Here is a 15950-nt window from a genome sequence, read left to right as displayed (position 1 = left end):
ACACGAAGTAGTGCAGACAAGAAAAGATCCAAGAAACCCTTTTCTCCCTAGCCAAAGAAGCAGGCAACAGGCAGCCTTGCACGAGAAAGAAGGCGAATGTTGCAACATGAAGATTATACATGGAAAAGGCTTGGAAACAAACTTGCTATGTGCAACTGCATTAAGAAAAATCTCAATTCTCCTCCTACCTTTCTCCTTTACTTTCACATAGAACACCACTTCTGATTTTTTTTTTTGGCTGTGCCAAAAAAAACAGTTACTGTTACTGTTACTGTTAAGTCACTTCAGTCGTGTCCGTCTCTGTGTGACCCCACAGATGGCAGCCCACCAGGCTCCCCCGTCCCTGGGATTCTCCAGGCAAGAACACTGGAGTGGGTTGCCATTTCCTTCTCCAGTACATAAAAGTGAAAAGTGAAAGTGAAGTCTCTCAGTCATGTCCGACTCTTCGAGACCCCACACGGCTTGCAGGATCTTAATTCTCAGACCAAGGATTGAAACTGGACCCTCAGCAGTGAAAGCACAGAGTCCTAACCAGTGGACTGTCAGGGAATTCCCACTTCTGATAATTCTGGTCATTAAATGTGTGGAGGTTTGTCCCCTACCAAGCAATTCCCCGTGACACCAGTTGCATGTCCTACTACTCAGCTCTGACACACTTATCTCCCTGGAGATTGCATGGGATCTGTCAGGTTAAGGGCTCAGTCCCACGAGACTCCTCCCACAACTTTGGATGCCAATCGAACGTAGTAGGTCCCCAGGTTACCCACAACTTCTGTCTGACTCAGCTACACACTGGAGATTCCCATGACCTCTTCTCCCTTGGATTCACTGAAAAAAGCTCACAGAACTCAGGGAAACATCCACATTTATCAGTTTATTAAAGGATATGATAAAAGATACAGATGAACAGTCAGCTGAAGAGACACACAGGGTGAGATCTGAGAGAGTCCTGAGCACAGGCGTTTCATCCCCATGGAGTTGGGGTACATCACCTCCTGGCATGTGGACAGTTCACCCACACAGAAGTTCCTGGAACTCCATGCTATTGCGATTTTATGGAGGCTTCCTCATGTAGGCACAGTCAATTATTAACTCCACTTCCAGCCCTCGTCCCTTTCTGGAGGGTGAGGAAGTAGGGCTGAAAATTCCAAGTTTCAATCACTGCTTAGTCTTATTGGTGACCAGCCCCCATCCAGGAGCCTATGCAGAGTCACCTCATTAGAAATTCCAAAGGATTTAGGAGCTCAGTATCAGGAAACAGGGTGAAAGACCAAATATTAGAAGAAAAGATTCTCCTGTGCTCTTATCATTTAAGAAATTACAGGAGTTTTGGGAGCTCTGTGCCAGAAAGAGGGGGTAAAGATCAAATATATATTTTTTATTATAAATCACTACATCACAGTAACAAAGACAGAGAAGCTACTTACATTTCTGGGCATACATGATCTGTCTAAATATTTCATCCAAGGAAAATAAATCAAAGAGATTTTCTCACTTGATTAGGAGATATTAATATATAAAAGGGATTCAAAAGAAGAAATTCAAAATGTATGTGGCTTAGCCATGGAGATATGTGCCTGTGGCCTAAAAATAACCATAATATTACTAGTGAGAATTAAACATTAGAAAGCTTTTTAAGTGTAAATGACAACTGATTGTATTTTTTTGGTTTGTTTGTTTAGTAATAATGGAAATCTGCCTTTGAGAAGGAACTTGAATATATCTTAAGAGTGTTAGTCTGACTCTCTGTGACCCAGTGGATTATAGCCCACCAGGCTCCTCTGTCCATGGAATTTTCCAAGCAAGAATACTGGAGTGGGTTACCATTTCCTTCTCCAGGGGATCTTCCCGACCCAGGGATCGAACCCGGGTCTCCTGCATTGTAGGTGGATTCTTAACCACTGAGCCACCAAGGAAGCCTATGGCCCATGATCAAATACAGGCCACTGTCTCTTTTGGTAAATAAGTTTTATTGAAATACACACACATGCACACACAAATGGCATTTCTGTATACTATTTATATTAATATAGATAAAAACACAATGCCATTTATAATTGCTCCAAAGAAAATGAAATACTTAGGTATATAGTTAACAAACATGTATGCTAAAAATTACAAAATACTGATGATGGAAACCAGAGGAGCTCTAAATAACTGAAGAGATTTCTTGTGTTATGGATTGGAAGACTCAATGGGGTAAGAAATGTCAGTTCTTACCAAACAGATCTATAAGTTAATGCAATTACTATGAAGATGTCATAGATATATACAAAGATTTTCTAAGATTTATATGGAAAAGCAAAGGCTAAAATAGCTTAAACAATCTTGGGGGGAAAAAAAGGAGGAACCATTCCACATGGTATTAAGGTTTACTATAGAGCTATAGGAATTAAGACAGTGTGGTGTCTGCAGAGGCATATGGATTAAAGGAAAAGAATGGAGAGTCTGACATAGACCCACACAAAGACACCCAACTAATTTTTGTCAAGGGAGTGAAAGCAAGCCAATGGGAGAAGGACAGGCTATTCAACAAATGGTGCTAGAGCAAATGGACATCAAAGGGAAAAAAACCTGGAATCTGGAACCTCACATCTTACACAAAATTAACTCAAAATGGATCACGGACTTAAATATAAAATGTACAACTTTAAAAAGTTTGAAAAGAAAATATAAGAGAAAATCTTCAGATATCAGGCTAGACAAAGAATTCTTATACATGATGCCAAAAACACAATCCATAAAAGGGAAATATGACTAACCAGGTGTCAGCAAAATTAAAAGTTTTTGCTCTGGGAGGAACTCTGTTAAGAAAATGAAAAGACAAGCTACAGACTGGGAGAAAATAATTGCAAAATGTATACCCGACAAAAGACTTGTATCTAAAATATGTAAAAACTCTCAAAATTCAACAGTGAAAACCAAAAAATCTAATTAGAAAATGGGCAGAAGTCATGAAGAGACATTTTACCAGAGAGGATATACAGATGGCAAATAATGATATTAGGCATCATTAACCATCAGGGAAATAAATGAAAACTATAGTCAGATATCCTTATGCAACTATCAAAATGGCTAAAATGAAAAACTGTAACAACACTAAATACTGGAGAGGATGCAGAGATCACCTACACATTGCTAGAGAGAGTTTTAAATGGTAAAGCTACTTTGGAAAATAATTTGAGTTTGGCTGTTTCTTAAACAAGCAACTAGTATATGACCCACCGTTGCATTCCTCAGTATTTATCCCAAAGAAATGAAAACTTATGTTCACCCAAAAATCTGTATAACAAAACAGTCTTAACAGTTTTATTCATAATACCTGAAACTGGAATTAGCCAAGATATCAAGTTGTGATAAAGCTTAGTTGCCGCGCAGTATGTGGGATCTTAGTTCCCTGACCAGAGATCAAACCTGCGCCCCCTCTGCATTGGAAGGTGGATTCTCAACCACTGAAACACCAGGGAAGTCCCAATTTCCTCATTTGATATTGTACTATAGTTATGAGAAAGCCCCTTTGTACATTTTTCTTTGCAGGAAACCCTTTGTATCTTTTTTTTTTTTTTGCAAGTTCATGTGAATTTATTATTTCAGAATTAAAGAAGAAAAACTGTGCATGGAGAAGGGACTCGTACTCAATAGGCAGAGCTGCAGACTGTGGAGCTTGCCCTGGATATATGTAGCCTGGCATCAAGGTGACTGGATCATCAGCCTCCATGGGGACAACAGTATGGCAGCAGATCGTTTTAGACTCACAGTTCTGTTTGTGACCCATGCAGTGGATGCCTAAGGAACAGGACCCTTTCGGGATTTGCATCAATAAATCAACAAGATGGTAAGCACCATGCTACCCAGATAAGGACTGTGGGCTCCTACTGCTACAGTTCAGGACTGGGCCCCAGAACAAGACCTGGAGATTGCAGTACATGAAGGCTTTTTCATGAAAGAATCTCCCATTTGGAGAAAATGTTTTAATTATGAAGTTGAGGGGTAAGAGAAGAGGCTCAAACTGACTGTAAGAGACCCAAATCACCCAAGTAGTCTTTTTCACTCTGCCTCTTCCCTTCCACTCTGACCTGCACAAAGCCAGGACTTGGGAACTAGGTGAGAAGAGATGGGAGGCTGGCATCACTAACTTGGTGTTTCTCTTTCCTCCAGGTTAATGATAATCATAGGTATGAAGTGACGACTTCTAAGTTGGTCCTGGAGGGGTGCACACATCTGGGGGTGGGAGACAGTCTAGAAGGGCACAAGGTATACAAAGAAGAAACCACTGAGCCATCTTAGGATGAGTGTAGACAAAAGGTATGAGAAACACATGGGGAGCTTAGAAGATGGGAGTGCTTTTGGAGACTGGGCATACCCATCACATGACCACAAAATGAGACTGAAAACCTGGGCTGATAGGGAAAAAAACACCTTAGACCCAGGGATTGGCACATATGGGGGAACATTAGGCTCTCTTGGCTCTTGCCTGCAGGACCCCTGACCTGTCCTGTCATCTCAGAAAGCTGTGGTAACCTTGTCCCAAGGCAACAAAACATTGTTGCTGAGGTTGCAATAAACCTATTAGCAGAATCTGGTTACCCCAGATGGGGCTTCCCAGGTGGCTCAGGGGTAAAGAATCTGCCTGCAATGCAGGTGACTCAGGTTTGATCCTTGGGTCAGGAAGATCCCCTGAAGGAGGCCATGGCAACCCACTCTAGTACTCTTGCCTAGAGAATCCCATGGACAGAGGAGCCTGGCAAGCGGCAGTCCATAGGGTTGCACAGAGTCAGAAATGACTGAAGCAACTAAGCAGCAGTTACGCCAGATTAGGCTATGGCAGGGGGCTGAGTTGACTGGGGTTGCCTAATCATTCTCTTCAGAAACACTTCTGCTTGCTTTTACAGAAAGATCTAAGATTCCCTGATGGCTCAGATGGTAAAGAGTCTGCCTGCAATGTGGGAGAAACATGTTCAATCCTTGGGTCAGGAAGATCCCCTGGAGAAGGAAATGGCAACCCATTCCAGTATTCTTGCCTGGAAAATCCCATGGATGGAGGAGCCTTGCAGGTTACAGTCCACAGGATTGCAAAGAGTTGGACATGACTGAGCAACTTCACTTTCACTTTTCACAGGAGCTATTTAATTCAGCTGAGTTTGTTTACCATAAGGCACAGAAAACTGGTTTATTCCTGTCATAAGAAATGATACACTTCTGCAACAGTTTATGCCCCAGTAGGGTTCCACTTCTGACATGGACATCAAGCCTATACTTGTCTGCCACACATGAACCAGTCTAAGCAGTGAAGCAAGACAAACTACCAGCATACAGAAAGGCTGCCCCAAACACAGTAATCTAAACAAGATGAAAAGGCAGAGAAATAAAGGAACGTGATAAATGCCCACCAAACCAAACAAAAGAGGAAGAGATAGGAAGTCTACCTGAAAAAAATTCAGAATAATGATAATAAAAATGATCCAAAATCTTGAAATGGGAGTTACAGATAAATAGTCTGGAGACAAGGATTGAGAAGATGCAAGAAATATTTAACAAGTACCTAGAAGAAATAAAAAAGAGTCAATAGATAATGAATCATGCAATAAATGAGATTAAAAAAAAAACACTCTGGAGGGAACCAACAGTAGAATAACTGAGGCAGAAGAGAGGATAAGTGAGGCAGAAGATAGAATGGTGGAAATAAATGAAGCAGAGAAGAAAAAAAAAGATTTAAAAGAAATGAGGACAACCTCAGAGACCTCTGGGACAATGTCAAATGCTCCAACATTCGAATTATAGGAGTCCCAGAAGAAGAAGACAAAAAGAAAGGCCATGAGAAAATACTTGAGGAGATAATAGTTGAAAACTTCCCTAAAATGGGAAAGGAAATAGCCACCCAAGTCCAAGAAACCCAGAGAGTCCCAAACAGGATAAACCCAAGGCAAAACACCCCAAGACACATATTAATCAAATTAACAAAGATCAAACACAAAGAACAAATATTAAAAGTAGCAAGGGAAAAACAACAAATAACACATAAGGGGATTCCCATAAGGATAACAGCTGATCTTTCAATAGCAACTCTTCAGGCCAGGAGGGAATGGCAGGAGATATTTAAAGTGATGAAAGAGAAAAACCTACATCCCAGATGACTGTACCCAGCAAGGATCTCATTCAAATATGAAGGAGAAATCAAAAGCTTTACAGACAAGCAAAAGCTGAGAGAATTCAGCACCACCAAACCAGCTCTTCAACAAATGCTGAAGGATCTTCTCTAGACAGGAAACACAGAAAAGGTTTATAAACTTGAACCCAAAACAACAAAGTAAATAGCAACAGGATCATACTTATCAATAATTACCTTAAATGTAAATGGATTGAATGCCCCAACCAAAAGACAAAGACTGGCTGAATGGATACAAAAACAAGACCCATATATATGCTGTCTACAAGAGACCCACCTCAAAACAAGGGACACATACAGACTGAAAGTGAAGGGCTAGAAAATATATTTCACACAAATGGAGACCAAAAGAAAGCAGGAGTAGCAATACTCATATCAGATAAAATAGACTTTGAAATAAAGGCTGTGAAAAGAGACAAAGAAGGACACTACATAATGATCAAAGGATCAATCCAGGAAGAAGATATAACAATTATAAATATATATTCACCCAACATCGGAGAAGGTGATGGCACCCCACTCCAGTACTCTTGCCTGGAAAATCCCATGGACAGAGGAGCCTGGTAGGCTACAGTCCATGGGGTCGTGAAGAGTTGGACATGACTGAGCGACTTCCCTTTCACTTTTCACTTTCTTGCATTGGAGAAGGAAATGGCAACCCACTCCAGGGTTCTTGCCTGGAGAATCCCAAGGATGGGGGAGCCTGGTGGGCTGCCATCTATGGGGTCACACAGAGTTGGACACGACTGAAGTGACTTAGCAGCAGCAGCAGCATTCACCCAACATTAGGAGCACCGCAATATGTAAGGCAAATGCTAACAAGTATGACAGGGGAAATTAACAGTAACACAATAAGAGTGGGAGACATTAACACCCCACTCACATCTATGGATAGGTCAACTAAACAGAAAATTAGCCAGGAAACACAAACTTTAAATGATATAATAGACCAGTTAGACCTAATTGATAGCTATAGGACATTTCACCCCTAAACAATGAATTTCACCTTTTTCTCAAGTGCACACAGAACCTTCTCCAGGATAGACCACATCCTGGGCCATAAATCTAGCCTTGGTAAATTCAAAAAATTGAAATCATTCCAAGCGTCTTTTCTGATCACAATGCAGTAAGATTAGATGTCAACTACAGGAAAAAAACTATTAAAAATACAAACATATGGAGGCTAAACAATACACTGCTGAATAACCAACAAATCACAGAAGAAATCAAAAAAGAAATCAAAACATGCACAAAAATGAATGAAAATGAAAACATAACAACCCCAAAGCTATGGGATTCAGTAAAATCAGTGCTAAGGGGAAGGTTCATAGCAATACAAGCTTACCTCAAGAAACGGGAGAGAAATCATATAAATAGCCTAACTCTACACCTAAAGCAATTCCAAAAAGAAGAAATGAAGAACCCCAGGGTTAATAGAAGGAAAGAAATCATAAAAATCAGGGCAGAAATAAACTAAAAAGAAACAAAGGATCATCCCAGTGCACCAGCCCCAAGCATCCTGGGAGGGAGGTTGGGAGCGGGGTTCAAGATGGGGAACACATGTATGCCCGTGGTGGATTCATGTTGATGTGTGGCAGAACCAATACAATATTGTAAAGTAATTAGCCTCCAATTAAAATAAATAAATTTAAATTAAAAAAAAAGAAACAAAGGAGACCATAGCAAAAATCAACAAAGGTAAAAGATGGTTCTTTGAGAAGACAAATAAAATAGACAAACCATTAGCCAGACTCATCAAGAAAAAAAGGGAGAAGAATCAAATCAACAAAATTAGAAATGAAAATGGAGAAATCACAACAGACAACACAGAAATACAAAGGATCATAAGAGACAACTATCAGCAATTATATGCCAATAAAATGGACAACTTGGAAGAAATAGACAAATTCTTAGAAAAGTATAACTTTCCAAAACTGAACCAGAAAGAAATAGAAAACCTTAACAGACCCATCACAAGCACAGAAATCGAAACTGTAATCAGAAATCTTCCAGCAAACAAAAGCCCAGAACCAGATGGCTTCACAGCTGAATTCTACCAAAAATTTAGAGAAGAGCCAACACCTATCCTACTCAAACACTTCAGAAAATTTCAGAGGAAGGTAAACTTCCAAACTCATTCTATGAGGCCACCATCACCCTAATACCAAAACCTGACAAAGATGCCACGAATAAAGAAAACTACAGGCCAATATCACTGATGAACATAGATGCAAAAATCCTTAACAGAATTCTAGCAAACAGAATGCAACAACATAATAAAAAGATCATACATCATGACCAAGTGCACTTTATCCCAGGGATGCAACGATTCTTCAACATTCACAAGTCAATCAATGTGATACACCATATTAACAAATTGAAAGATAAAAACCATATGATTATCTCAATAGATGCAGAGAAAGCCTTTGACAAAATTCAACATCCATTTATGATAAAAAAAAAATAATCCTCCAGAAAGCAGGCATAGAAGGAACCCTCAATATAATAAAAGCCATATATGATAAACCCACAGCAAACATTATCCTCAATGGTGAAAAACTGAAATCATTTCCCCTAAAGCTAGGAGCAAGACAAGGGTGCCCACTCTTACCACTACTATTCAACATAGTTTTGGAAGTTTTAGCCACAGCAATCAGAGAAGAAAAAGAAATAAAAGGAATCCAGATTGGAAAAGAAGAAGCAAAACTCTCAGTGTTTGCAGATGACATGATCCTCTACATAGAAAATCCTAAAGACTCCACCAGAAAATTGCTAGAGCTAATCAATGAATATAGGAAAGTTGCAGGATATAAAATTAACACACAGAAATCCCTTGCATTCATATACACTAACAATGAGAGAACAGAAAGAAAAATTAAGGAAACAATTCCTTTCACCATTGCAACGAAAATAATAAAATACTTAGGAATAAATCTACCTAAAGAAACAAAAGACCTATATGTAGAAAACTATAAAAGACTAATGAAAGAAATCAAAGATGACACAAATAGATGGAGAAATATACCATGTTCATGGATCGGAAGAATCAATATAGTGAGAATGAGTATACTACCCAAAAGAATTTATAGATTTAATGCAATCCCTATCAAGCTATCAATGGTATTTTTCAGAGAACTAGAACAGATCATTTCACAGTTTGTATGGAAATACAGAAAACCTCAAATAGCCAAAGCAATCTTGAGAAAGAAGAATGGAACTGGAGGAATCAACCTGCTTGACTTCAGGCTCTACTACAAAGCTACAGTCATCAAGACAGTATGGTACTGGCACAAAGACAGAAATATAGATCAATGGAACAAAACAGAAAGCCCAGAGATAAATCCACACACCTATGGACACCTTATCTTTGACAAAGGAGGAAAGAATATACAATGGCAAAAAGACAATCTCTTTAACAAGTGGTGCTGGGAAAACTGGTCAACCACATGTAAAAGAATGAAACTAGAACACTTTCTAACACCATACACAAAAATAAACTCAACATGGATTAAAGATCTAAATGTAAGACCAGAAACTATAAAACTCCTAGAGGAAAACATAGCCAAAACACTCTAACATAAATCACAGCAGGATCCTCTATGACCCACCTCCCAGAGTAATGGAAATAAACGCAAAATAAACAAATGGGACCTAATTAAGCTTAAAAGCTTTTGCACAACAAAGGAAACTATAAGCATGGTGAAAAGACAGCCTTCAGAATGGGAGAAAATAATAGCAAATGAAGCAACTGGCAAATAATTAATCTCAAAAATATACATCCAGCTCCTGCAGCTCAATTCCAGAAAAATAAATAACCCAATCAAAAAATGGGCCAAAGAACTAAACAGACATTTCTCCAAAGAAGACATACAGATGGCTAACAAACACATGAAAAGATGCTCAACATCACTCATTCTCAGAGAAATGCAAATCAAAACCACAATGAAGTACCATCTCAAGCCGGTCAAAATGGCTGCTATCCAAAAGTTGACAAACAGTAAATGATGGAGAGGGTATGGAGCAAAGGGAACCCTCTTACAGTGTTGGTGGGAATGCAAATTAGTACAGCCACTATGGAGAACAGTGTGGAGATTCCTTAAAAAACTGGAAATAGAACTGCCATATGACCCAGCAATCCCACTGCTGGGCATACACACTGAGGAAACCAGAATTGAAAGAGACACATGTACCCCAGTGTTCATCACAGCACTGTTTACAATAGTCAGGACATGGAAGCAACCTAGATGTCCATCAGCAGATGAATGGATAAGAAAGCTGTGGTACATATACACAATGGAATATTACTCAGCTATTAAAAAGAATGCATTTGAGTCAGTTCTAATGAGGTAGATGAAACTGGAACCTATTATACAGCGTGAAGTAAGTCAGAAGGAAAAACACCAATACAGTATACTAACGCATATATATGGAATTTAGAAAGATGGTAATGATAACCCTATATGTGAGACAGCAAAAGAGACAGATGTCAAGAACAGACTTTTGGACTCTGTGGAAGAAGGCGAGGGTGGGATGATTTGAGAGAATAACATTGAATCATGTATATTATCATATGTGAAACAGATCACCAGTCCAGGTTCGATGCATGAGACAGGGTGCTCAGGGCTGGTGCACTGGGATGACCCTGAGGGATGGGATGGAGAGGGAGGTGGGAGGGGGTTCAGGATGGGGAACACATGTACACTCATGGCTGATTCATGTCCATGTATGGCAAAAACACTACAATATTGTAAAGTGATTAGCCTCCAATTAAAATAAATAAATTTTTTTTAAAAAAAAGAAAAATAATATTAGATAACAGTATTCATTTAGTATGTGGATATGGCCAAAGTAGTGATTGTACTAAAATTACTAAATTCTTTACAGCACTGTTTTGTTATATGAACATGTTTTCTATGTATGTACATCACATATGTATATGTATCATATGGAATAGATATAATAGAAAATCCATATATGTGTATACACACACACACGTACACACACAAATATATAATACACTCTACATATTAAAACTCTGGAAATTATAAGGAAAGTATCACAGCCTCTGGATTTCTTTTTTCATTTTTAGCTGTAGCTAGAATTTTTTGTGATGCAGTGAATTGAGGAGAAGTCAACAGGAGAATTAAGCTCAAATGAATACATCATACACCAACTTCAAAGAATGGACTTCATCAGCCCTTTGCCCATGGCTGTGTTTTGAGCACCACCTTGTTAGTAAGCTGAAACTTAAAGCAGTTCTCTTGACTCCAGTGCTTGAGTGGTTTACATTATGCTATGTGAGTTAGTAACTGGGGGAACCACATGTGATAAGAAAAACCTATGGTGATGACAAGAGAAATTGATTTTTTCCATAGTTTTCACACAACATAAAAACATAAAAGGAAGGGTTTATTCTGAACAGTTTTCCACTGTTACATAACTATACAATGTTCTGAGTAAAAAGAAAGACCACTCTGAGACTTCTGAATTCAAAATATCTCCATTTGCTGTACAGCAGAAACTAACACAATACTGTAAAGCAACTATACCTCCAATTTTAAAAAATGTGGGAAAGGTGGAGGCAGGAAAATCCAAGCTGCTAGGTGGAAGAGAGTCCTTTCAAATAGTGCTTTGTATGATTGTCTGTAGCTAAATCAATAAGAAAGTCAGGTAAGTAACTTAGAATTTATCATAGGATATATGTAATATAAGGAACTAAAAAAATAGTCTTCATGAGTACCACCATTTGATGCTTATCTAAATAAAATTTGCATCATTTGCAAAAAAAATCTCCCTATAGTGTCAAAAATGGAGCGGGAGAGGAGTAGATATTTACTCCATAGAGTATTACATTAAACTATTTTAATATATTATATGAAATCTAAATGTTCTAAAGGCCAACCTTAAAATGTAGAAAAAAATGTTGCAACTGTACTAACACTCATTACACATATTTAGACAACTTTATCACTATTGCTCAGGAAAGGCCTGTCCTGGTCTGGTAGAATTCTACAGAAAAGTCTTGTGTTTGGTGTAGTAAGGGATACTGGGCTCTGGCAGCCCACTAATGTAATTAATAAAATGGTACCCTTTGTACCAGGAAATGTCAACCCACTCCAATCTTCTTGCCTGGGAAATCCCATGGACAGAGGAGACTGGTGGGCTACATACAGTCTATGGGGTCGCAAAGAGTCAGACATGACTTAGCAACTAAACAACAACAATCACTTTTCATATCACACTTGAATTATTAATTTTTCAGAGAATTTGAATGCAAAAAGTAACAATCAATATAATTTAAATGTCATCTCACAATTAAGAAAGTATCTCACAAGTCTGTTCAGTTGCAAGTTTTTATGTTTTATTACATTGCTAAGAAACAGATACCTGGCGCTTCCCTGGTGGTCCAGTGGTTGAGATTCAGAACTCCCAATGTGGGGGGCCTGGGTTCGATCCCTGGTCAGAGAACTAGATTCCACATGCAGCAACTAAAAAATCCCATGTGCTGCAACTAATACCAGGAGCAGCCAAATAAAGAAAAATAAATTTCTTTCTTAAAAAAAAAAAAACAACAGATACTCTTTCTGAATCATCCTTGTGATTCAGGGAATCACAGACTATTCCCTGGCCATTTCACAAACTTTGTTGGATGCGTTAGAATTTTCTAGGTGGTAAAAAGAAAGTTTTGAATTTTTTAAATTACTATGGACTTAAATGAGTAGCAAGTTTCTGCCCTGTATTTCTGAAAAAAATATCTGGGAATAACTATAACAATAACAAAAGCTGAAAATTATTTTCAAGGACTAAAGAAAATAAATGCATTGTCGTGCATGCTACATGTTATCAGTTAAAATAGCCAACTGTGATGAAATATCTGAGGGAAAAAGTAGAGCCTTTTACAAATGTAGAAGAAAATGTTACTTCTCTGGGTCTAAGTACAGAGTACCAAGGACAAGGAGAAATACGTCAGAACAAGCAGAAAAATTGGGTCATATACCTCGAGAATCAAAACTTCTTATTTATTCTCACTGAGAGAATTACTGTGAATAACTAGGTGAGTTTGATACCAGCATAAGGAACAGAAAGGGAAGGAGAAAAGCAGGAAGCAAATTCGAATAGCCAGAAGAGTGGCTTTGACTATGAGCATGGTGTCAGAATTTCAAGAATGACAGAAAAAGCAAGTAGACAGATGGCAGAGACACTTGCTGAAACCATAGGGAAGAGAGTTTCAAATATGTTATCATTGCTTTTGAACATTCAGTGCCCATAACTCTCTGTGAGGAATCTGCTAGCCTTTAAGACCTTTTGCATTGGGAAATATGGGAGGTTTAAACTGAAAAAGCCTAAGGTTTCTTGAGGAAAACAAATCTATGATGGGGCATTCAAACCCAAAGCAGCATTTTAAAAAATCGAAGTATTGATGATTTGCAATATTGAGTTAGTCTCACGTGTACAGCAAAGTGATTCAGTTATGTATTTTTTCAGGTTATTTTCCATTACAGGTTATTACAAGATATTGACTGTAGTTCCCTGTGCGTGTGCGTGCTAAGTCACTTCAGTTGTTTCCGAGTCTTTGCAACCTTATGGACTGTAACCCGCCACGCTCCTCCGTCCATGGGATTCTCCAGCAAGAATACTGGAGTAGGTTGCCATTTCCTCTTCCAGGGGATCTTCCCAACCCAAGGATTGAACCTGGGTCTCTTATGTCTCCTGCATTCACAGGCAGGTTCTTTACCACTAGTGCCACCTGGGAAGCCCTGTAGTTCCCTATTAGTGAAGTCACGCAGTCATGTCCGACTCTTTGCGACCCCATGGACTATAGCCTACCAGGCTCCTCCATCTTAACCTATCCCTCCTCTCCCTCCCTTTCTCTTTGGTAACCATAAGTTTATTTTCTATGTCTGTGAGTCTGTTTCTGTTTTGTAAATAAATTTATATGTATCATTTTGGGGGTGCTTCCCTGGTGGCTCAATGGTAAAGAATCCACCTGTCAATGCAGGAGACATGGGTTCGATCCCTGGTCTGGGAAGATTCCACATGCAGAGAAGCAACTTAGGCCCAGTGCCACAACTACTGAGGTTGTGCCCTAGAGCCCACGCTCTGCAGCAAGAGAAGCCACCACAGTGAGAAGCCCAAGCACCACAACTAGAGAGTAGCCCCCGCTTGCCACAACTAGAGAAAGGCTCTTGGGCAGCAATAAAGACCCAGCACAGCCAATAAATAAACCAACAAATAAAACTATTAAAAAAAAAAAAAACAAGGTCAATGCAGAAAGGCATCACTGAGAAAGGTGTTTGGGGTGAGGGAGAGGGGAAGTAAATACAAAAATCATCGATGTAATCACCTGTTTTTTCCAGAAAAAGCTTAAAATGAGTCATCTCTCTCCCTGTGTCTCCTCTACCCACCTCCTCCACCACTCTTATGATTCCAGAGAGGAAATAATAGCCAATAATCACTGTGGTCACAAGTAACTGATGGTCACAAATGCATGATCATGTACATAAAATTATTTCTACTTTAAAATACAAATTACCAAAATGAGGAAATATATGCATACACTCAGTTAATGAAGGTTAGCATAGAGACAGCCAGCCGTACTGTTCCCAGTTACTGCTCTTCATTGCTCAGAATGCATCTACTATAATTATATTCTTCCTAGAACACTCGGATACACATGTTCATGTGCACACACACACACACATGCAGGCTAAACACAGTCAAGCAACATATTCCCACAAAAGTTAGCTTCTGTTGTTATTTCATCTGTGCTCTTGGAACCATGGAAATTCAGAGCAACAAGAGGCTCTGTGTCCAGAGTCTTATCCAACATACTACGGTTGCAGCTGTAGAAAATTAGGTCAAAGCCTGAGATGGGAGTTAGGAGCAGGCTTCTGACTAGATTCTGAGTGTGCTCCTTGTCCCAAGATTAAGATGGCATGAAAGAGACTCCCAGAAAATGCTAACTTCCCATCAAAGAGGCCCCCTTTGACATTGGAGAGTGACAACATCTATCATACATAAAGCACTATTGTGAGGACATTACTGAGCTCTGGAGTGTGAATTATTCTTTTATCTTTAATTTTATCATCTAATAATGCTTTGAAAATACAAATATCATTTTTTGATGCTATGCCTTCAGGGAAATTAAGAAGTGATCACTGCAGTTTTAAACACTGTACTTCCAAAATAGACATATAACCTGTGATTTGGGAGGAATGTTGTCACCTAAGGGGCTGGATTATAAAATTCCAACTTAAAAACAGGATAGGTGTGAAAGGTGTTAGCTGCTCAGTCGTGTCCGACTCTTTATGACCCCATGGACGATGGCCCACAAGGCTCCTCTGTTCATGGAATTCTCCAGGCAAGAATACTAGAGTGGGTTTCCCGACCCAGGGATCAAACCCAGGTCTCCCAAATTCTACTTTAGGAAAGTGTTGGAGGAAAAGTGGGGGAGGGGATGTTAGAAGGATACCATAGGGAAATTAAGAAATATCACAGCATTCCAAAAAAAGTTAAAGAGGAATCCTCATCCCCTCCCCCACTTTTCCCATAACACTTTCTTAAAGTAGAATTTGTGGAAAACCTATTTTGTTTTTAAGTTGGAATTTGATAAGCCAGCCCCTTAAGTGATTGCATTCCCCCAAAATCAGGAGTTATGTGTCTATTTTGGAAGTACAGTCCTTCCTTCAGGGGCTTCCTAGGTGGCTCAGTGGTAAAGAAATCTGCCTGCCAATGCAGGAGATGCAGGTTTGATCCTTGGATGGGGACGATGCCCTGGAGAAGG

Source organism: Capricornis sumatraensis, chromosome X, assembly GCF_032405125.1.
Source record: "Capricornis sumatraensis isolate serow.1 chromosome X, serow.2, whole genome shotgun sequence".
In the NCBI taxonomy this organism is placed as follows: Eukaryota; Metazoa; Chordata; class Mammalia; order Artiodactyla; family Bovidae; genus Capricornis; species Capricornis sumatraensis.
The sequence above is the reverse complement of the archived record's forward strand: the minus strand, read 5'-3'. Positions refer to the sequence as shown.